Source organism: Lissotriton helveticus (genome assembly GCF_964261635.1).
Source record: "Lissotriton helveticus chromosome 1_1 unlocalized genomic scaffold, aLisHel1.1 SUPER_1_unloc_2, whole genome shotgun sequence".
NCBI lineage: Eukaryota > Metazoa > Chordata > Amphibia > Caudata > Salamandridae > Lissotriton > Lissotriton helveticus.
In genome coordinates, this window is record NW_027611659.1 from 5,636,663 (window position 1) to 5,659,647 (window position 22,985).

General features: G+C 50.7%; 1 long non-coding RNA gene across 1 annotated transcript in view; it reads right to left on the reverse strand.

Moving 5' to 3' along the window:
* The window catches only part of LOC144805729 (uncharacterized), a 68,723-nt gene extending 46,425 nt beyond the window's left edge, over positions 1 to 22,298 (reverse strand). The window contains exons 1-2 of the long non-coding RNA XR_013605586.1: positions 22,124 to 22,298; positions 13,395 to 13,445 (exon numbers count right to left, since the gene is read on the reverse strand). This is a non-coding gene — a long non-coding RNA (uncharacterized LOC144805729). The remainder of the gene's footprint in view (positions 1 to 13,394; positions 13,446 to 22,123) is intronic.
* Between the last annotated feature and the right edge of the window lie 687 nt (positions 22,299 to 22,985).

Consider the following 22,985-nt stretch of genomic DNA (forward strand, 5'->3'; position numbering starts at 1 on the left):
CGGAAAAAGGAGAAAGAGGAGAAAGGTACAGAATTGAGGATAACTACACAATTGGGACCTGGAAATCCTAGACGTAGTAAGACCACCAAAGAAAAAGATTAGGGAGACATTCCAACAAAGAGAAGGGAAGCTAGATTAATGGGAGACATCCACGGCATAAGGCAAGATTGTACCCCCGACTTATGGCGTTTCCTAGAACCTTCCGGCCAGGACAAAGGCGGGAAAAAAGCCAGGAAATTAAACCCACTAAATCGATCACAACTTATATTCTCCATGTCAAAATGTGCAAGCCTTGGCAGCATTGGCAGAAAGGACATTAGAGAAGTAGGGTTTTTTACAAACAGCAAAGGGGGTGATGTGACCAAGCTCCTCTTCTACTCTGCCTTGGTGAAAGCCGCTGCAGAAAATGCCAAAAATAAGCTGCAAAAGGAGGGGATTAGATTGGTAAGAAGGGAGGAATTCCAGGGGCAGCGCTTCCTTACGAATCACGGTGGACTAGGGTTACGGCAGATAAGGTTAATCAACTCAAGTTGGAATAAGAAGGAGGATCTTGCAATAACTATCACTGAAAACAAATTTGCAAGATACAACACAGATATATTTGCTGGAAATAGGTTTAATGTCCTAGCATCCCCAGAATTTAGGGAGTAAGAAGAGGAGGGGTTCCTGAGTGAAATCGACTAGGAGCATGGGTCGTCACACAGCCTATTAGTTCTATCATGGAATATAAATGGCTACAAGAAAATATCGACTCAGAATAATTTTGATAAATTGATTAAGAGTAATGATATTGTCTGCCTGCAGGAGACTTGGCTGTGTGACGATACCCGAGCAACCCTAGTTACAGAAGGTTTCGCCCAACACTCTAAAGCAGCAAAGAAAAATACTCTGGGGAGGCCATTGGGGGGCCAACTAACGCTGATTTCCACACAGATAGCTAGGAAGGTTCAGAATTTGAAACTACATTGTGATTGGGCATTAGGCTGTAGGGTCCTACTGCAGAAGTCGGATCCCTGCTTTGATGGAATATGTATTATAAACGTATATATACAGTAGGGAAAGGACAATGAATAGAAGGTGAATTTAGGAAAACTGAAAGACGATATAGGGTCTGTTAGCATAAAGTATCAGAAGGATATATTATTGGTGTTCAGTGATTTTAATCATAGATTAGACCCCAAAAGGGTGGATAATTGGCACAAGGAATTTTTAGAATCTTATAATATCGAAGTAGCCATTTTCCCTAGAGGAGAGATCTCGCCAAAGGATGCGACTTTTACTCAGCTGATGGGTTCACTGGGCATGGTGTGCGTAAATGGGAGAATGCAGCCAGATCGGCCAGCAGGACGCACTTTTTTGAGGGGCCAGCAACTCTGCCCAATAGATTATGTGTTTTGTCAGGCCTGGTGCTTTGGGCTTATTAGAAATTTTGAGGTGGTGAAAATGAAAGGTAGCGACCATTATCCATTGAGGGCAGAATTACATCTATCAAGAAGCAAAAATAGAGAAAGGGTTTGGCAGGTACATGTGGATTATGCAAAACGGTTGACAACTAGTATAACAGAGGAATATATCGAGAAATTAAAGCAAACCCAGCAGGCTATTCCTGTAGAAGAAATTCAATTAAGAAATGGAATTGCCTGGTTTGAATCCACCATAGGCAAGCTGGTGGACACCTTAAAGAAAAAAATTAAATTAAGAAAGGCAGGGCCTGGGCGACATAGTGTTAATAACAATTTGAACACCTGGTTTGACGATGAATGCCGGCTAGCCAAGGCACAGATCAGGCAGAAGGCGAGAAGATTAAGGGTCAGGTTTAATGTGGAATTATCTCTGTCCCTCCAGTTACTAAGGTCAACATACAAAACACTAATTCGGAACAAAAAAAGAACCTGTAAAGATAAGTGCTGGGCAAATATGTTGGAGGTAATTGAAACTAGAGATGTCAAAGGATTTTGGAAATTAGTCCAAGAAAGTGTGGGTAGAAAAGCAGGTTCTCTAGACTGTATGGTCCCTGAAGATGAATGGGTGGGCTACCTGGGAGAAATATATGGGAAATGGCCTATACAAGAAGAGTCAAGGATGCCAGTTTGGCCACAGCTGAGGGTTGACATAAAAGAAGACTTTACCTCAAGCTATATAAAGAAAATTATAGCAAGTTTGGAGCTTACCCGCGCTGCAGGCCCAGATAATCAGATTATACGCCCAGAACAGGGGGGTTTAAAGCAGGCCACTCCACAATTGACCATTGCTTCGCTCTATGGGCAATAGCGCGGAAGTCGATTGAAACGCAGGGAAGTTTATTATGCTATTTTGTGGACTCCCGCGCAGACCGGGAGCTGTTGTGGGAAGCCTTAACTAGCTACTGTATCCCAAAAGATTTGTTAAGTCTTGTTAGACTCGGGGGTCTCTGGTTGGCACAAGTGCGTACTTGTGACAAGCAGGGGCCTCCTCCTCTAGTCAGGGCAAGGGAACTACTCCTTCGAATAACCCCTGCTCACCCTCTAGGTAGTGTAGCGCGAGCAGACAAGGCTAATCTTCAGGGCGATAGTTAGTTAAGCATTTATGATCATACACAGTAAACCCACTGACCCACCACAAATGGACCCCAGTCGTAAGGTTGTATCAAAAATACGTAGACTTTATGTAAAATACTTCAGCTGCAGAGTTATCACAAGACCATGTAACATTTAGCGATTTGAGGGCCACCAGATTTAAATAGGCAATTCAGTCTTTAAATGTTCGTTGTCCAGCAAGGTACGATGACAGGGAAAACAGAATGTTGCGGACCCTGGATCCGATATGAACTCGAGACGGAGTTCAAGGGTACCTTGCTTGTGGAAGTCCGAGGCGTTTCAGGCGCGGCCACTGGTGAGGGCGGACCCGGGACGAGGCCGACAGATCTCCAGAGGATCTCTCCGGCTCGGCGCCCCCTCGAGGAGCGAGGCGGGGGAGCAGGACTGTGGAGGGTTGCGGCGATCCGGGGTCGGATGCAGCTCCGTTCAGGCGCCGTTCAGGCCTGCGGGGCGTACAACTTCTTAGCATGGCAGGTCGTACTCGGGGATCTGTGAGGGGCGTCGCGTTCTCAGGCAGACGGGTGCAGCACCAGGCTTCCGGTACCACTGTACGGGGAGGCCTTTCTTGAGGTGCGGCACGAGCCTTGGTATGCAGGAGGGCAAAGCGAGACAGTCATGTATGTTACGACGTACGGATCGTCCGAGACTATGGCATGCGCTTCATGCAGATTCCGGCTGGAGAAGATGAGGGGCGTACAACGCACTCCGTTAGCAGGCGAGGTGACAGGAGAGCGGGCGGCCCGGCACTGAAGCGAAGAGTGACTCAGGGATGAGCGGGGCTCTCTGCAGCAGGGCGACCAGGCTCCGAGCTGTCACGACCATGGGAGGGGCGAAGGCACCTGAGTCACAACTCCGGCGAGGGAATAAAAACTAAGGCCCAACAGCAGACGGGCACAAGCAGAATAGAACCCAATGGTCCTGGGGTTCAGTTCAGGGGGCAAGCTCGCAATCAAGCCCTTGGAGATCGTTTCAGGCACAAGTCTACAAAGTCCTCTCTGGTCCTTTCCTCTCCGTTCTCAGCAAGGCACCACTGCAGGTCAGTCTTACAGGATACAGACTGGTTTCCTTCCTTCAGCTTCTCTTGGTCCTTTTAGTCAGGCAGAGGTTCGTCGTGGTCAAAACTGGATCTGATTTGTAAGGAGCGGAGCTCCTATATTTATACTGCGTTTCTTTTGTCTTTGCAGGCCAGGGGGCCTGAGCCTAGTTCAACCCGGTTGTTGAGTACTCTGTTTACAGGAAGCTGCGGTCTTCTTTCAGGGTGCAGGGCAGAGACATCAGACGCTCCGCAGGAGGTGGAGCCAGCATTGTGGTGGTGGAGTACAACCCTATCTAGAGTCAAGGACTACTCCGCCCACCCATCCTGGTGTAACCACCCTATTCACCACCTGGAGGCCCAGACTGTCCCCGGGAATTCCCCAGCCCTGTCACTCACACAAACCAGACAACAGATACACATCCTGGCAGAGGCGGGCTGAATAGTTAGCCGAGCAAAGGCTAACTTTCTAAAAGTAGCGTTTGCAAACACAGGCTTTTAAAATAAATCTTACTAAAGGAAGTATTTTATTATTCTGAGTTCAGGCATACTAAACTCGACGTGACACCGTGTTCCCTGAGCCTGCCGGGACTATGGCGTGTAATAGTTCCAGCAGCCCATCTTGGCCTAAGAGAACAGGTAGCCCTTCAATAGTGAAGAACCAAAAGGGCGGTAATTCATTACTAGGACATTTAGCACTCTAGGCTTGTCCTACCTTATGCTTACAATGCACCCTGCCCGTAGGCCTACCATAGGGGTGACTGATATGAAGGTTAGGGAAGGTTTTAGGGACTGGCAAGTGTGGGCACTTGCTCAGTCAGCGTGGCAGTACCAGACTGTACGCAGGGTCTGCAGTGGCGGACCCGAGACACATGTTACAGGGCCGCTTCTGTGGGTGGTGCAACCAGTGCTGCAAGCCCACTAGCGGCATTTGTATCTACAAGCCCCGGCACTCCTCATGCACGTTACTGGGGACTGACAGTAAACCAAATAAGCCAATCGTGGAATATCAATTACGGATATACTTTTCATTGGGAGCACTTGCACTGCGGCACGGATTGGCCGTGGCGCAGTGCCCTGAGCATCGAATACCAGCAAAACATCTGAGGCACATCAGCAAAAAGCGGAAGGAGATTCACGCCAAGGTGCCAGGTCTAACAAGTCTGATTCAAATACTCCATACTAAGAAATGGGCCCAGATAATTTTAGATATAGATGGAAGTTTATCTGGGAGGATTGAGAATGGAAATGGGTTCCGGCAGGGATGTGTATTGGCCCCCCTGCTGTTTTCCTTGTTCCTAGCAGTTTGCTTTATGACGACGATCTGGTGATTATGGATCAGACTGAAGTTGGCTTGCAAAGGAAACTAAATATACTTAAGGATTACTGCACCAAGAAAAATCTTGTGATTAATATGGACAAGACTAAAGCCTTGAGCTTTGGTCGGAGGAAAGCTGGGTTCACATGGTGGATGGGGTCAGAGAAAGTAGAAACGGTCACTGAATATAGATATTTGGGATTATGGCTTGAAAAAAGTATGAAATGGTATACTCACCTTGAGGCGTCAAAATTAAGAACTTCAGAATCGATTAGCGGCCTGAAACTGTTTAATAAAGCCTATGGCGCAATGTCAGATAGATCAGTGCTAAAAGCTTACTAGCCCATGGTACCCCCGCAATATCTGTATGGCGCAGAACTGTTATATTTGAGCTGCAAAGAGGGCTGGGATGTCGAGGAAGGCAAAAATGTTAAAAAAAAACTGTTCACACTCCCCTTGTCAACAATGGCCCAGGCCGTAAGACTTGCATTAGGTCTGACTTCATGGGGCATTCTAGCCGGTATAGCCCTACTCCGCTTCTGGCAACGCCTAGGAGTAGGTGAGAACACCAAAATATCACAGTGGTGCAAAAACGAAATATAGAATAGCGAATTAAAATGGGCAAGAGAGACAAGGGCGATCATGAAGAAGCTATGTGGTATGATGAAGTTTAAACTGTTCCCCATCACCTATACGATTAGTATTGATAAGAAAGTACTTAGAATGTTGGGGAAGGAAATATATATGGTACAGGACCAAAATTACCTTGCTAATAAGATCTCAGTGCTCTTTATAATTGACACATGGAAAAATGAACAATGTATTCCCTTCATTGATAGGTTACCTGATTGTCAATTACGAAGAGAGGTTTTCAGGTTAAGAATCGAGGTGAACCCGTGTTATGGAAATAATGTGGTAAAAAGCTCAATGATTGATAAGACGGGAAGATGCATTTACACTGTGGGTACCTCATGTGACTTGTTACATATTTTATTAAATTGCCTGAAGTTTCTTGATGTACAAATTATGTTTTTAAAACCGATATTTAAGAAATATGATATTACACACATATTGAAGAGCTCCGAAGCCCAGGAGACAGCTGCACACATCCAATGCACAGTAGCAGATGACAGTGACTTTTTATATTGAAGAAACTAACAAAAACACCCCGCCTCACCTCACCCCGGGCGCACCCACACCCCCTCGGAAATACATAGCAGTACACTGGAAGCACATACAAACCCCCCCCCATCTCCCCCTGCAAGGTCCCATCTTCTTCACACTCATTAACATGTCGGAGGGCCATCTCGTTCCAATGGCGGATCCAAGTCTAGTCCCTGGTAATCTGCCCATCGTTTCCAAATCTTATAATGTTTACGGTGACACCCCCTGGGAGTAAAGATCAGCTGTTCAAGGCCCATGCAGAAATCTAACCCATTTCTCCATGCGGTCAGCGACGGGGCCTGGGGGTGCCTTCCACGCCCTCGCTATATCCCTCTTTGCCAAGGTTAGACCAAGCAACAATAGGGGTCGCTTATATCTATTATCCCCTACCCCCTCCAGGACATGTAACAGCGCCAAACACGGCGTGTGCGGTAGCTCCCAACCCAGCACTTCTGATAGCAGGAAAACACCCCGCCCCAGAACCTGTGTAACGAAAGACAGCTCCAGACTGTGTGCAAAAAGGTGCCCTCTTCTGAGCCACATTGAAGACACTCGGGACACAATCATTCCTGCTCCCCACAATCGCACCCTGGTGAAGTACACCCAATGTAAGTATTTAAATTGAATCAGGCGCAATCGCGTGGCTATTGCCGCCCCCGCGGACTCGCTTGTGCCTCATCCCACTCCTCCTCCTCTAGGACCCCTACATCCTCCTCCCAAGCCGTCTTTAGCTGCTGTAAAGTTGCGGAACAGTGAATGATCAGTGTCTGATATATGCGGGAAATCTTGTGGTCTGGCAGCTCCCCCATAAAGACCGTAGCCTCGATGGGGCTGAAGTCGGGGAGGAATTCCAGGCCCTCCAAACAAGGAGCCAGCGCGTGCTGAAACTGGAGGTATCTAAAAAACTGGGAACGTGGCATGGCGTACTCATCTTGTAGATCTTGAAATGATTTAAGCGTTACATCGGACATCACATCCCCCAGAACTGAGGTGCCAATGGAATACCATCCCCTAAAGCCTTGCAGGGCAGCAAGCTAGGGTAAGCGTCCATTACCCCAAAGAGCATTCTCTCTAGTCAGAACATTCCACCACCCCATCCTGCGCTGGGCCTGCCTCCAAATATGAAACACAACCTGTGTAGCCGGGGGCAGAGTCTTCCGACGTGGTGCGGAGTACAATAACGTATGTAAAGAGTGACTGACCATGATCTGCCGCTCAACTGCATAAGCCGGGTCATTCCTATCTCCGTACCACCGTTCGTTAAGAACCAGCAAGTGTGCAGCTTGGTAGTAGGAGAGGACATCCGATGTAGCTAGTCCCCTTGTGTGCATAGATAGGAAGCATGTGCACAGGGCCACCCTAACCGCGCCTCCACCTCATAAAAATCCGCCCATGAGCATGGAAGACCACACCTTGAGATCCTCTTTAGTACGATCCCAGACCGGGGCCAAATTACGCTCCCTGGCTACCGCTGGGACATCGGACAAAAAAAGACCCCAAGTACTTCATCCCCCCCTGTCGCCAATTGTAGGGCTGATGCCCATTTCCCCACCCCAAAACCACCCCCCAGGACCCAAAGTGTGGATTTATGTGGATTCATATATAGCCCCGAGGTCTCATCGAAAATCTGGGGAATACGCAATAATCGCGGCCCCAATCTATCAAAGTCTGTAAGAAAGAACAGCACGTCGTCCGTGTATAATGCTATCTTATCTGTAAGTCCTGGTGCCCATCGAAACCCTTTAAGCTGAGCAACTATTCGCACCCAGGCCGCCAATGGCTCCATAGCGAGCGCAAAAAGGAAGGGGGAAAGGGGGCAGCCCTGGCGGGTACGCCTCCGGATAGGAAAGAATGAGAAATCGCCCCCCCCCCACTCGCACCGAAGCCGTTATGGTAGTATATAACAGCTGCAGATAAGCTAAAAACCGCGGTCCCAGATTGAGCCTCCGCAGCAATGCGAACAGGTACACCCAACTCAGAGAATCGAAGGCCCTGTCCATGTCTGCCAGCAGTAGCGCCACCAACTCCCCGAGCCGCCCATGGGCAGACATTGCTACGTGCGCACGCCTAATATTGTGGCGGGTCGCTCTCTGAGGCATGAACTCTGCCTGGTCCGGATGGACTAGAGTCGTGATGTGCGGCTTAAGTCGGTTAGCCAAAGCCTTGGCCAAAACCTTTGCCTCGTTATTAAGGAGGGAGATGGGGCGATATGATGCATGCTGCTCCGTAGGTCTACCTGGTTTGTGGAATACCACTATCTCCGCATGCCACCAGTCCGGGGGAAGCAATCCATCCTCCCGCGCCTCCTCCACCAACGGCCGAAAGTGTAGGGCCAACTGCGTAAAAAACCTTTAAAAAAATTTGCAGGGAAACCCATTCGGACCCGGGGCCTTCCCCGGATTCAATTCTCCCTGGGCCACACCGAGTTCATCATCCGACAAAGGCCGATCCAAGTGCTCTCGCACCTCATCCGAAAACGTCTTAGGCGGAAGATCGTCAATAAATTTCACAATAAACACTTCCCCAAGGCACTCTTTGGGAGAGTATTGGTCCTCAAAGTACGCCGCAAAGCTTGCAGCAATAGCAGAGGGTTCTAATATCAGCTCCCCCACCAGGTCCACGACCCGTGGTAAGGGCTGGGCATGAAATGAACCTTGGCACAGACGGTGAAGCATTTTGCTCGGTTTATCCCCCCATCGACAGACCCTACTGCGCGTTGCCAGCCACGACTGAAGAGCCTCGTCTAGCAAGAGTGCCGCGTACTGCTGCTGAGCTAACACCAACTGTCTCCTGGCCGGTCCCCCATCCACCTCCCTGCCCCTTCGCTCCAGTGCCTCAATATCCGCCTCCCTACGCACCAGGTCTCTCCGCCTTTCCCTCCGCGCGTCCACACACCAGGAAATATCCAGCCCCCACAATGTGGGTTTCATCGCCTCCCAGAGCACAGCCGGTGACTCAACTGACCCTACATTCGCAACCAGGTAATTATCTATCTCCTTATCCAGGTGTTCCCTATATTCCTCTTTTTGCAGCTGCCACCCCGACATGCGCCATCTAAGAGGGTGCCTCCCAGGGCAAATCCGAACCTTGAGTGCAACGGGTGAATGATCAGACAAGGCTCTAGGCATAATGTTTGCTGACAGTGCTCTGTGTACCATCCTCCTAGGGAGAAATATGTAATCGAGTCTCGAGAACGAATCATGTGTCGAGGAAAAGTATGTGTATTCCCTGCAAGGACCCTGAATGTGTCTCCAGACGTCTGTCCAGTATAACCCGGCAGCCAGGGAATGCAACTTGGTGGGGGTTCCTCCCACTCCCGCCTTCCCTTCACTCCTCTATTTATCCCAATCCCGGTCCATGACATCATTCCAATCGCCCCCTACCAAAGAAAGCACATCTGGCATATTCCCCCCACAGTGTTAGTAGCAGTTCCACTAGGGACCACTGTAATGGTGGCGGTGCATATACACTACCTAGGATCACCACCTCTCCCCCAATCGTGACCTGTATGAAAACATACCGTCCCTGCGTGTCAGACCAAATTCTCTCGTGCTCATACTGGACCCTGCGATGGATCAACACAGCCACTCCACGGGAGCCTCTCGTGAACCCCGAGTGAAACACCTGAACATATCCATAACATTGGAGGTATAAGGCTTTGGTACCCAACCCATGAGGTGTGTTTCCTGAAGCAGGAGCACATCGGCCCCAGCCCTCTTAGCATACTGAAGAAGAGCTCCCCGCTTCACCTTGTCTAAGGCCCCCCTGACATTCCAACTGACCACATGTATGGACCCAGGGGTCATCCGCTATTCAACCTCCGTATCAGGCATGTAAAAAAACAGACATTCTTACAGAAAACATACGTGTTCTCCAAGCTAAAGCCAAGGTTCCAGATAATGGGTGTGAATGCGCAATCAAACAAACTGAACAAACCCTCCCTACCCCTCCCCCCCCCCCACCCCATACCTCCCAAACATGGAATCATCTGTCGCGGTCACATAGGAGCCTAATCCCCAACAGGGGGACTGGTATCAACCCTTCCAATGGATCCCCAACTGACCACCCATACCCCTCTGGGCCTCACCCCTTCCTGCCCACCACTACGTGACCGGGTACCCAGCCCCACACATGTGCCCATTCGGAAGTCAAGATATATAACCACCAGGATATCAGTCCCCACAGAGCCGATTAATCAGTCCGCTGAAGCCTGTCTCGGGGGGCCGAACCAGACAGCGATCTCCGCCTGGACCTCGATCTCCTGCTTCCCTGCCACTGACCCCGTTGTCCCTTCCGTGCCGCTTCATTTGACGATGAATCCGAGTCTCGGCCAGGCGCTGTGTGAACCCGCACCCGTACAGTTTCATCCGTCCATGTAAAAACCTCCTCCGACGAGTCAAAGAACCAAGTGCAGGACCTATATATCACTCTCAGGCGGGCTGGATACAGCAGCGCATACTGGCTCTTCAATTGTCAAAGGCGAGCATTGGCCGCTAAGAAGGATTGCCTCTGCTGCTGCACCAGGCGCGTGTAGTCTGGAAAAATTAGGATCTTGGCGTTGTCGCATGTAAGAGACTCATTAGCCCTGGCCTGCTTCAGGATAGTATCGCAGTCCATATAGTTCAAGAATTTGGTGATGATCGTCCGGGGACGGCACCCTGAGGGGGTTTCTGCATGAGGGCCCTGTGAGCGTGCTATACCACAAAGCATCAGGAGAGGGTATCTAGGGGGAGCCAGCCCTCCAGCCACCGTGTCAGAAAGCGCTCCACACTATCTCCCTCGCAACCCTCCGGAAATCCCACGAAGCGGAGATTGTTGAGTCGAGCCCTCCCTTCAGCGTCCTCTGCCCGCAGCGCCAACCCCTTCTGGCTCTTCTCCATTGCGGCCACCTTCTCTTTTTAAGGGTCGTAACATCGTCTTCCACCCCCGATATAAGTGCCTCAGTCCCTGCTATGCGATCGACGGCGTTGCGCAAATCCTGCCGCAGTAGCATGACATCGGATCCAACAGCCCCGATCTCCGCATGTAACATATCTCGAGACTGGGTGATGGCAGCATTAACGCCGCATTGTCCGGAACCTGGCTCTGCGTTCCCGTAGCCCCTGCAGCTGCACCCGTTCCAGTGAATTTATCCAGGGTGCCCTGCTTGGTAGAACCCCGCCACCTTTGTCCCGCGTCATTGTCTCAGGGGGTGTCCTGCCACAAGATCCTCAAGAATGGCTGTCGAACCGGCTTAGCATCGACACAGCCCACAGCCCAGACCACAGGCCCAATGCAGGATCTGTCCCACTCCATGCCCACTTGCAGGTGGCCACCTCCTTAAGGACAGCCCCAATGTCCACCAATACTCCACTGTCTTCACCTCCAAGGGCCCTGATCTTCCACTCCGTGGCCCGACCCGACCACCGACGCGCGCCGCAGACCCCGGCCCCTCCCGGGCTCAGCCGATGGCCCCAAGGCCAGCGAGGCCTAAGTATACCACTGTCAATATGGGGAAGGCTGGTGCCGGACCACATTTCCACTTGCTGGGGGCTACGCCGTGCTGCACCGCGATGGGGCCCCAGTGCACTTGTCGCACCGCGCGCTTGGGTACTTAGTCTTCCACCTGCAGCCCAGGGCGAGAGACCGGGCGTCCAGGTCACGGAGGGCCCTGCCCCACCTTTACTGCGCCACCGCCGTCACCACGGCCCGGCTCGGCCGCCTAACCCCCTGATGGCCCTTGGGCAGGCCCTCCGAGGATGTAGAGGGTGAAGAGGAGGGGCGCGAGACAGCCCCCGCTAGCAGCCCCCGACCGCCGCACCCCACAGCCAACTCACCCCCGTACCACCGCTCAACTAATGTTCCCAATATGGCCGGTCCCGCTCCGGAGCCCCTGCCCGTCACTGTCGCTCCACTGGGCAGTACCCTGGAAGGACCCCTCTCTGGTCCAGGGACCGCCGCTCACAGCAGGAGTTCCCTAGCTGCGGGACTCTTGGGGGAGCCGGGGGCAGCCACGGGACGTCTATGCAAGGTGGCCGGCACCGCCCCGGCAGCTCCACCACTGCCGCGCTGGCCTCTGTGCCTCCGCTCCCGGCCAGCAAATCGAGGCCCCGGCTCTCTCTCCTCCTGTCACTACTAGGCCGCTTCAGGCCGTGGGATCCCGTTCGCCGCAGCCGCCCCTCCCCCAGGCCCCCGGCCAGCGTCGGAGGACCTGCCAGTCGCTGGGAGGGTCTCCGGTACAGGGAACAGCGTAGGGGACGTCCGAGGGCAGGATATTGCTTCAGGATATTAGTTGGCTGGTCGGAGCTTTAGCAAGCTGAGACCGCCATGCTCGCCAGTTAGGCCACGCCCCCCTTCTCAATGAGTTTAGTCAAATAATTTTACCCTAATTGGGGCAATGGAGGGTTTTATAAGTGCATGCATTTTATGATGGATTTTAGCGTATTTAATGATGTGTACTTTGTGTGTGTGGTTGTGGTTGTGTGTGTGGTTGTGTGTATGTGGTTGTGTATGTGGTTGTGTGTGTGGTTGTGTATGTGGTTGAGTGTTTGTGTGTGGTTGTGTGTGTGTGGCTGTGTGTGTGATTGTGTATGTGCTTGTGGGTGTGTGTGTGGTTGTGTGTGGTTGTGTGTGTGTGTGTGGTTGTGGTTGTGTGTGTGGTTGGGTGTGGTGTGTGTGGTTGGGTGTGGTTGTGTGTGTGTGGTTGTGTGTGTGTGGTTGTGTGTGTGTGGTTATGTGTGTGGTTGGTTGTGTGTGTGGTTGTGTGTGTGGTTGTGTGTGTGTGGTTGTGTGTGTGTTTGTGTGGTTGTGTGTGTGTTGTATGTGTGGTTGTGTGTGTAGTGGTGTGTGTATGGTTGTGTTTGTGACAGTAATACTTAAAAACATCTCAAAATAAAGGAACACAAACATCGAGTTTGTGAAAAGAGAAAGAACGTTGTAAGTCAAACGGGCGCAGCAAAGGATTAACACAAAAACATGTTCTTTGATGTTTGATGTTCTTTGAACGAGAACATCAAAGGGGTGCCGTGAAAGTGATTGCGGGCGAAAGTGAGAGTTATCGCGGGCGCTTAATGAGCATAACGAGGTTTGCCATATGGCACCTCTGCTCCTAAGGACGCGACCGCGCACATGCACTGTAGCTCTAGGCTGGTCATGGTAGCATTTTTTGAGCCCTCACTAAAAGTCTCGCCAGACCAGCACATACGCTGGGTCAGACGAGACCTAAAAAACTAAACAAAAAGCAACAAAACTAGAAAATGCATTTCCAAATGCTGCAAAAGAGAAACAGTTAAAACAAATGAAAACTATTAAACTTTGTTGGTACCTTAGTAATGAGCTTACTTGTGGGTTTCACTCCATCTGCATCAATAACGCTCTGAAAGGAGAAATTACTGCAGTGAGTCTCAATAGTCTTCAGTGTTACTGGTCTTAGTCACAAAGACTTTTGTCGGAAGATAACTTTCTCTTATTTGGCTTTATAGTTCCACCAGTCACGCCATTGCTTTTAATAGACATAATACTGTTAGCATCATCACTACTTCAGGCAGACCAGCAATTCGGATATCACCACTCAAATTGGGTGAATATTTAACAAGTATGGTCTTGGCTTACCAAATAGAACAAAATAATCGGGTCTCATAACCATACCCATAGCCACAGTTAGCTCTGCCGCCACTTGAGCACACCCAAATACCTCAGCACTTAAGCACCAGTCCAAGGGGAGACCATCTGTGATGTCCTTGTTAACTTGCACCACTCCTGGGTCAGCACAAGCAACATCGTGGGCAGCGTCTAACACCGCACCACAAACATTCAAGAACATCCAAATCCTCGTCACCCAAACTACTCAAAAATGGCTTTCTAGATAAGCAACCAGCCCTGTAGTTTCTGTCTCTGTGTACTAATTTGATGCCAAAGTTGTAATTTTAAAAACAGCTGTAGCAATCTTACAGGGGCCTTACTGACACCATTAAGGGTTCAAACCAAAGGGCTGTGGTCTGTGAACTTTAAAAGATGAATGCCCCCATATCTTTTCTGGACAATAAAAACTGGTGAAACCATTCAAAGGAATTGGTGACATCATAAATCCAGAGGGCAGTAAGCTCACTCCACTCCCTCTGGGTCGTTGGGTGCTGATTTTGGAGCGGGGGGCCCATCTGGCATTTCGGACCTGCCGAGTGCAAATCCTTAAGATGGCGGCAGCAGCCGCGCGGAGTCCCAATCCTTTGCCAATCCACTGTCCGTGACCGGCCCCGCTTTCCTGTGGTGGGAGCTCCTTGTGTGGCGAGCTCCCCCCATCCTGATCGAATCGCCGCTTCCCCTGCGTGACCAACAGGCACCGAGTCTGCTGCCTATACAGCGAGATGAGACGGTGGAGGACTGGCGCTGTCATCCTGGGCTGGCTGGCTCTCCCGAGGTGGAGACAAGGTGTTTGCGACACCGCGGCTCTGCGAGGTGTTTCAGTGCTCGCTGGCCCACACTCAGGAGTTGCACCGTCGGATGGAGGATGCTGGAAACAGGTCCCGACGCAACAACCTCCGCCGGGTGGGCTTCCCGGAGGGAGTGGATCAGGGTCGTGAGGTGGACTTCCTAGAGAAGTGGCTGAGGTCGTGGGTCCCCGGGGGTTCTCTATCCCCTTGGTTCGCAATTGAGCGGGCTCACCGGTCCCTGGCCCCCAAACCAATGCCGGGTGCACCGCCCACCCGATCATAATGCGGGTTCTTAATTTTAAGGATCGAGACACCATCTTGTCTGAAGCCCGCAAGCAACAACAACTCCTCCATGAAAATTGTGCTATCATGATCTTCCCAAATTACATCTGTTAGGTCCAGGGCCAGCATCGCTCTTTTGGAGAGGTTAAGCAAAAATTGAGGGCACTTAACATTCAGTATCGGCTCTCTTCCCGGCTCGCCTGCGAGTGGTGTTCGAAAACAAGACATTGTTTTTCAACAGCCCGACGTAGGCTTGGACCTGGGCAACGGAGGAGCGCCCTCTGTGGGCTGAGGAGCGCGCCCTGGACCGGGCGGGAGCGGGGGACGGACTTGGCCTAGACCAGGTAACATCTACCATGACCAATAACACTTCACCTAGGGCGTCTCTCCACGTGCTGTCGTGGAATGTCAATGGCCTGTTGGACCGGCACACACGTACGGTGGTCCCAAGGTACGCGCAGCGTCTCCACATAGATATCCTCATGCTCCAGGAAACGCACCTCTTAGGTAACTGCTGCCCCTTCTTAGCTCGCTATGGTTATGATAGAGTATGGCACTCCGGTTTCTCCAGGTGCTCACAAGGGGTGGCCATCATCCTGAGGCGCACCCTGCCCTTCATCCTCCCCCAAGTGATCCGTGATCCTCAAGGTTCATCTGTGACAGTTTGCAGATCGCTGGCTAGTTCCCCCCTCACTCTCATGTCTGTATATGTCCCCCCTCAATGCTCGCGTCCACACTTGCACACACTGCTACCCGGTTGAATAATACGCCTGGTGGCAACATGGTTATTGCTGGTGACTTTAATGCAGTTTTGGCCCCGGCCCTTGACACAACAGGTCCTCCATCTGCTGCACGAACAGCGAGTGCGAAACTGCTGAAGAACTGGTCTAAATCCCTGAGGCTCTGCGATGCAAGGCGCACATGGCACCCCCGCAGCACCCAATTCACACATACCACCGCGGCTCACCACACCCAAACACGCATAGATGCGAACTTTATCCCCGTGCCCGACTGTACTATGATTCTAGACGTCTGTATTTTGCCCGAGGCATTTCCGATCACTCTCCAAAACTCCTTAGAACAGGGCTCCCCGTCCTTCGGCCCACCAAACATGGAGGATGAATGCTTGGTTTCTCCAAGATAAAGAATTTAAAAAGGTTGTGGGGAAAGAACTTAAACAATACTTTGCTACTAATGAGGGCTCTGTAGCCTCCCCGGGCACCCTCTAGGAGGGAAAGGCGACCACACGAGATGCCGCTAAAGGACAGCTTAAGATCCAGAGGCAATCACAGTTGCGCGAGATCTCTTCCAAGGAAGCGCAGGCGCTCTGCCTGGAGCAGCCATTATCCACATCAGAGGATGCCGCCCAGGCCCGACAACTTGCCACATTCGGGATGACATTAGACATCTATCCCTGGACGCAGCCAAGCTCCTCTTGAGGTCCTCGGTGGCAAGAATTTATGGTTGGGGGGACAAGAATGGCACAATCTTGCACAGGCTGGCCACATATCCCAGGGCGAGTCGTATTATCCCAGAGGTGGTTGATGAGGCTGGAGCAGTGCAACATGCCCCCGTGGCTATGGCAAATACCTTCGCTGCCTACTAGTACACAGCACACACCCCCGAGCTGTCTATCTCAGCTCTCCTTGATCGGGGTAGGGTGCATCTTCCTAGGCTGGAAATGGCCGCTCAGAAAGACCTAGAGCGCCCCATCTCTCTGACAGAAATTGAAGAGGTGATCTGCCTGGTCTCCCCGGAGCGGACCCCAGGCCCAGATGGCCTTCCTCAGGAGTACTACGCGGCATACCGAGACGCCCTAGCGCCCCACCTGGCCAGCTTATTTCTGTGAAGAGATGTTCCTTTCCGCCGGAAACAGACATCGTCACCATCTAGGTTCTCCTGAAATCCCAGCCTCCCTCCAGCATATGCGTAGAGTATCGTCCCATCTCCCTCCTCAACACCGAAATTAAGCTGTCTGCCTCCATTGTGGCTCAACGATTGAAACCCTACTTAACCTTACTGGTATAACCGGACCAATGTGGTAGATTTCGAAAAAGCATTTGTCTCGGTGGACTGGATATACCTACAGGGCATGCTGGCTGAGATGGGGTTCGGGCCCCACTTCAGTTCTATGGTTTGTGTCCTGTACGCTCACCCGAGAGCACGAGTGCTGGTCAACGGGGTACTGTCAGAGGCCTTCCCCATTGCCAGGGACACTAGGCAGGGGTGTCCCCTTTCTCCTTTGCTATTCGTCCTGGCGATGGAGCCCTGGGCTTCCGTGGTGCAGGCTGAAGATAGTCTCCAAGTATGTGAATGGCCCAATACTGAAATGGACAAGATCGCTTTATACGCGGACAGCGTCCTTGTCTTCCTGGCTGACCCAGCCTCCTACGGGCCATACTGCCTCTAGATCTTGCACTCTTTCGAGCAGGCCTCAGGGCTGAGGCTAAACCCCGGGAAATCAGTGCTGGTTCCCCTGCATCTTTCTAGGGAGTGCTTTGATTGGCAGTCCACCATACCACTCCGGAGGCAATCCTTTAAATACTTGGGGATTTGGATTACCCTTCTTCCTGGAGCTGGGCTGGTCCCTCAACGTGGCCCCGTTGGTTAAGAAGGCCAAGGAGGACCTCCATAAATGGAAAGTGCTGCCTCTGAACCCTATTTTATTCTCTCATGCTATTTCTCACTTAGTTTTCACATTCTCTTATTCTATCTTTCTATCTCTTTTGCTATTTTGGTCACACATAAGACTACCAGATTTTGAAAACAACAAAAAAGCTGTAATCGCAAAAACTAAAAGGACGACTATTTTACACCAACTGAAGGGTATGGGATGACAGTGCTTATCAACATCGAAACACCAAGGAAATAAATAAAATGCAATTTTAAACACAGTTTCAAACATGCTAATTAAATTGCTTTGTGATAATAGAAACTAGCCAGTCCTCCCTTGGAATACATAAAAATGTGCCTATTTCAGTTAGCCTGCTATGAAAACAGGGACAACAGCCAAATTTCTTGAAATTTGAAAAACTGGGGTTGTCCTGGTAAATCCGGGTCACCTTGTCACCCTAATCACACACGCACTTCATAACATTTGTTTCTCCTTTGCTGTTTCTCATTCTATTTTTCTACAACATTAACTCTTTTTCATATTTCATTTTATCTCTTGCTTTGTTTTCTTATATCTATTCTCGGCATAACATATCATATATATCTATACCACATCTGATTACAGAAATAGCACCTTGGTGAGCTGCTATAAAAGACTATTCCAACCCTGATGAAGTCCATGTTGGACGAAACGCGTTGGCTGGGCTGATGCATTTGAGTACAAATAAAGAATACATTGAAAAAAAGAAATCTCAAGACCCTGCGCTGTATTTTCTGATTTGGTGGATCTTATAATAATTTTGTATAGTTTTCAAAGGAAATGAGGTTTAATTACTTGCTTGAGTATAATTGATGAAAAAATCTAGTTATAACTGGATGCTCCTTTTCAGAATTTGACAATCCTAGTCAGGATAAGGCACAAGCATACCCCAAATTAAACTGTGGTCAACCCCCTGGTAGCTTGGCACAGAGCAGTCGGGCTTAATTTAGAGGCACTGTGTGAATATTTGTGCAACACTTCAAACAGTAAAACAGAGTAAACAGCACACAAAATCAACACCAGGATAGAAAAATAGAGCTTAGTTTAATTAACAAATCGAAACCCAAAAGACAAAAATCCAATAAGTAGAACCAGAGATATGAATTTTTAAAGAATAAACTTCTATATAGTACCTAAAAATATAAAGCGCCAACAAAGGCAATCTGGTAATGATGGACCAGGTCAAAGTCAAAAGTTCACGCTGATCACGATGGAAGGTGAATTAGATAGAGCCCCAGATTAGTCCCGCTGAAGGTTTACCTTCTCAAGTTTTGAGCCAAGAGCCCCGTTCGCATTGGAGAGGGTCGCTGGGAGTAAGGAGAGTGTCGATGGCGGTGGTGGACATGGCACGAAGAGCATGCCGGATGTCGCAGAGGGTCGGGCTGGAGCTTTGTGTTGGTGGTCTTCCACATCGATTGATGCTTTCCATGCAAGGAGATATGCGGCAGGGGCTCGCGCTGAAGTTCCGTGCGAGCAGTGGGATTTCAGTGGGAACAGGCTCATTTGCAGTTTTGAAGAGTTCAAAAGCTTGATTTAGGAGCCCACTGAACCACATCATGGGTCTAGGGCCTGAGAAGCACCATTTGGGAGCAAGGAATGCACCGAAGACTGGTTCAGGAGCTGATTGGGAGCTTGTTTTGGCCCTCTGGCTCATATCAGGAGGCCAAAAGGCTAGCCCTCTGACTCACTCTGGGGTCCCGGGTTCAAGATATAGTTGAAGGCCTAGATATTCTTCCCCAGACAAGTTTGCAGCATCCCAGTACAGTAGGGAGCAGTTTATTATAGAGCACCAGTTCAGCAAAGTGGCGCTCCTTGTAGGGGCACAGTAGTCCTTCTTCCTGGCAGTGTCCCCAGGTCCAGAAGTGTACTGAGGTGCTGGTGTCCAATGTCGTTCTTTCATGTGCCTTTGAAGTGGGCAGAAATTTCTAGAGGCATACCATTGAAGTGTACAGATGCCCTACCTTCCCTACCCTTGTTCCGGACTAACTATAGGGGGTGTGCAGTTCTTTGTGCTGAGACCCTACAGAGCCTATTCAGGCCCTCCGTCCTATGTTCGAACATGGCGGTTCTCTGCATCTCCTAATCTCCTCTGGAAGTGCACGAGGCCCACCATCTTGCAGAGTTGGCCTCAAGCGTTTTTTAACGAATTCCCAGATTTGTGCAATATTTGCAGTACCGCTCAAAGTCTCATCTCCAAGGATACGTTAACTAGAAGCTTAAGACCAGAGTGGAGCGACCGTCCCTGTGCGACTTTACCTCGTTAAAACTGTGTAACTGTATGATCAGCGCGCGTATAGTCATCTAACCCGTGCAACACCTTCTACGCTCATTGTCCTTATAAGTGATACTTTTGAGCTAGTAAAATCAGGTCCAGTGTTACTGTTATATCTGCAGTCCACTATTTGAAGTTGATACACTAACAAATACAGAAAGAGTTGTGGCCCTCCTGATGTAGGCACTCACAGTGCTGAAACGCGCGTTGAGAACATTCATCTTCTAGCCACCTCATACTATTTGTCTTTGTAAGACTGTTACAAATGATGTTTATGTATATGTATTAATGTGCTTTTTCGATTTTAGACCACATTTTGGCACTGTCATATCACATAACAATTGAATTGTACCTAAATCATGATGCACCACAACTTTGCTTTGTCTTTTCCGTGTGATTTTTTTTTTTTAATGAATAAAATAAATTTCTTATATGTTTTAATGTAGTTATATTACTTCCACAATGAGTTTCTGTTATCATGTTTGTGTTGATGAGTTATTGAATTACAGGGGGTCCTTGTTAGTTGCACTACTCCCTCCGACCCTGCCAGTGATGTCTCGTACAGTGCCAGACATGAGATATGTTTAACCCCATGGATGCTCAGCATATTCCCCTCCTGTGCTGAGATTTGATGATTCCCATTATTCATGACGAGCTGGGCTCGTCATGAGCGTGCGAGGAGGCTCCTTCATGACGAGCCCAGCTCGTCATGAGCGTGGAAGGGGTTAAAGGGCTACTTAAGTGGGTGGCACAAGCAGTGCTGCAGCCCACTAGTGGCCTTTAGTTTACAGGCCATGGGCAGTGCTACCTACCTTGCAGCACAAGCAAGATAATTGAAAACAGATGGTGCTCCCGCAAGGGAAACGCCAAATGTGCACAAGTGCCAATAGAGAACAGTGCAAAACATGCACGAGTTTAAACAAAAGTCCTGAGCCGATTCCAAGAGGTCCCTCCTTAGTAGCGCTTGCGAGCTGCGTAGGCAAGAACTAAAAATATTTGCAGCAAGCCCCAGGTCACGTCCCAGATCAGCCAAATTAAAAGATGCTCATGTGGACACACTTGTGTCTAAAAAAATCATTTATAGATGCGGGCAGCAAGTGGGTAAAACTAGGGCGGTAGTCATAATCATGCCTGAAGCCTCCAAAAGCAGCCCGCTGGGGCCTGAGGAATTGAACAGTTCTGAGTTGCAAGCTGCAACCGTCTTTAGTCTACAGACCTTAGGACGTGTGACTGGGAGCCTCAAGGCTACGACGAGTCTCCAACAGCCTGATTGCAGCGCATTGGATTTATTTAGGCATTTTTTTATAGCGCATACTTTACCCAGCGGTGTCAGAGCGCTTTACAACAGAGCGAAGTATATAGGATTAGATATTATGGTAACATGTTCACTGAGTATAAATCCGCTAAACATTACACACTGCAAACTAAAGTTGGAGCGATTAGGATTCCAGAAGTACACATTCCACAGTTGAAGCGTAAGGACAAACTAGTTCTACAGTGAGGAACGCGAAACAGTCAGAGTTATTGGTAGCCATGTCTTTGGAAGAGAAGAGTTTTAAGGTCCTTTCGGAAGATGCGGAAAGAGGTGGCGGTGCGGAGGAGGCGAGTTCCAAACTCTGGCCGCACAGGCGGCGTGCACGCAGAACCATACGGCCGCCCTCACCCCCACAGACCCCACCCCACAGAACCTGCACCCACAGACCCCGCCCCTTGCAGTTCCCAACCTAACCTGTGGTGGGTGGTAAGAATGCCGCCAGCAAGAGCGCAGCCGGACCCGCCCCCAGCAGAGGAGGAACATTCATGCGCACTCTGGAAAGAACCACTCAATGCCCCCAGGCTGGGCGGGGTTATTTATTTAACCCCGCCCCCATTCACAGACCCGCCCCCACCAACATTCACTAACCCCGCCCCCACTGACCCAGACACCACCCCCGTAGGCCCGCCCCCACACCCACAGGCCCCGCCCCCAGCAGAGGAGGAACATTCATGCGCACACTGGAAATTATCACTCAATGCCCCCAGGCCGGGAGGGGTTATTTATTTAACCCCGCCCCCATTCACAGACCCGCCCCCACCAACATTCACTAACCCCGCCCCCACTGACCCAGACACCACCCCCGCAGGCCCGCCCCCACACCCACAGGCCCCGCCCCCAGCAGAGGAGGAACATTCATGCGCACACTGGAAATTATCACTCAATGCCCCCAGGCCGGGAGGGGTTATTTATTTGACCCCGCCCCCATTCACAGACCCCACCCCCACCAAATTCACTAACCCCGCCCCCACATTCCCTAAGCCCACCCCCAATGACCCAGACACCGCCCCCGCCCCCACACTCACAGGCCCCGCCCCTACATCCACAGGCCCCGCCCCCTTACTGTTCCCATTCTTTAATGCTCCTCGAGGCCGTGTCTTACCTTAACTTCCCTCGTGCGTTCGCGTCGTGAGAGGCGGCGAGGGGGGAGCGGCCCAGAGGGGGGCAGTGGAGCCCGGCGGAGGGGGCTCTGGAGACAACAAACCGCGCCCAGGTGAAGAGCCGCGCTGGTGGTCTGGAGATGCTCCTCAGCTCGGCTCCTGTTGCGCCCGAGATTAATTCCGAAGGATTCCCCGTGTCTGTGGGTGAACAACTGCGCATGCGCCGAGGACAGAGAATGCCTCTTGCACCGGCGCACCAGCTAAGAAGGGCTTTGGATGAACAACTGCGCATGCGCCGAGGACAGAGAATGCCTCTTGCACCGGCGCACCAGCTAGGAAGGGCTTTGGATGACCAACAGCGCATACGCTGAGGAGAGACACAGCCTCCTGCACCGGCGCTCGAGCTAGGAAGGGCTTTGGATGACCAACAGCGCATGCGCTGAGGACAGACACTGCCTTCTGCACCGGCTCACGAGCTAGGAAGGGCTTTGGATGAACAACTGCGCATGCGCTGAGGACAGACACTGCCTCCTGCACCGGCGCACGAGGCGCCTCGTGCCACAGCACGCGCTGAGGTTGATTTAGGTGCAAAGCTCCTCAGTTCGGCTTCAATGTTTGGAAGGCTTCTTTATTAGATTTAAGATAGCGGGGCAGGTTTGTTTATGTAGCATGGGAAACACCAGGTTAAGAATACAAAGCGGGCAGATGGAGGCTGCCCAGGTGCAAACAACACAAAGAAGCAATCTATGGATCCCAGCAGAGGGAGTCCAACTGTTTGCTCTTTGTCTTGTTGTTCAGAGGAGATTAAAACAACGCGACATCAAGGCACGAAAGTGATGAAATGACAGGATCATCAGCAGAACA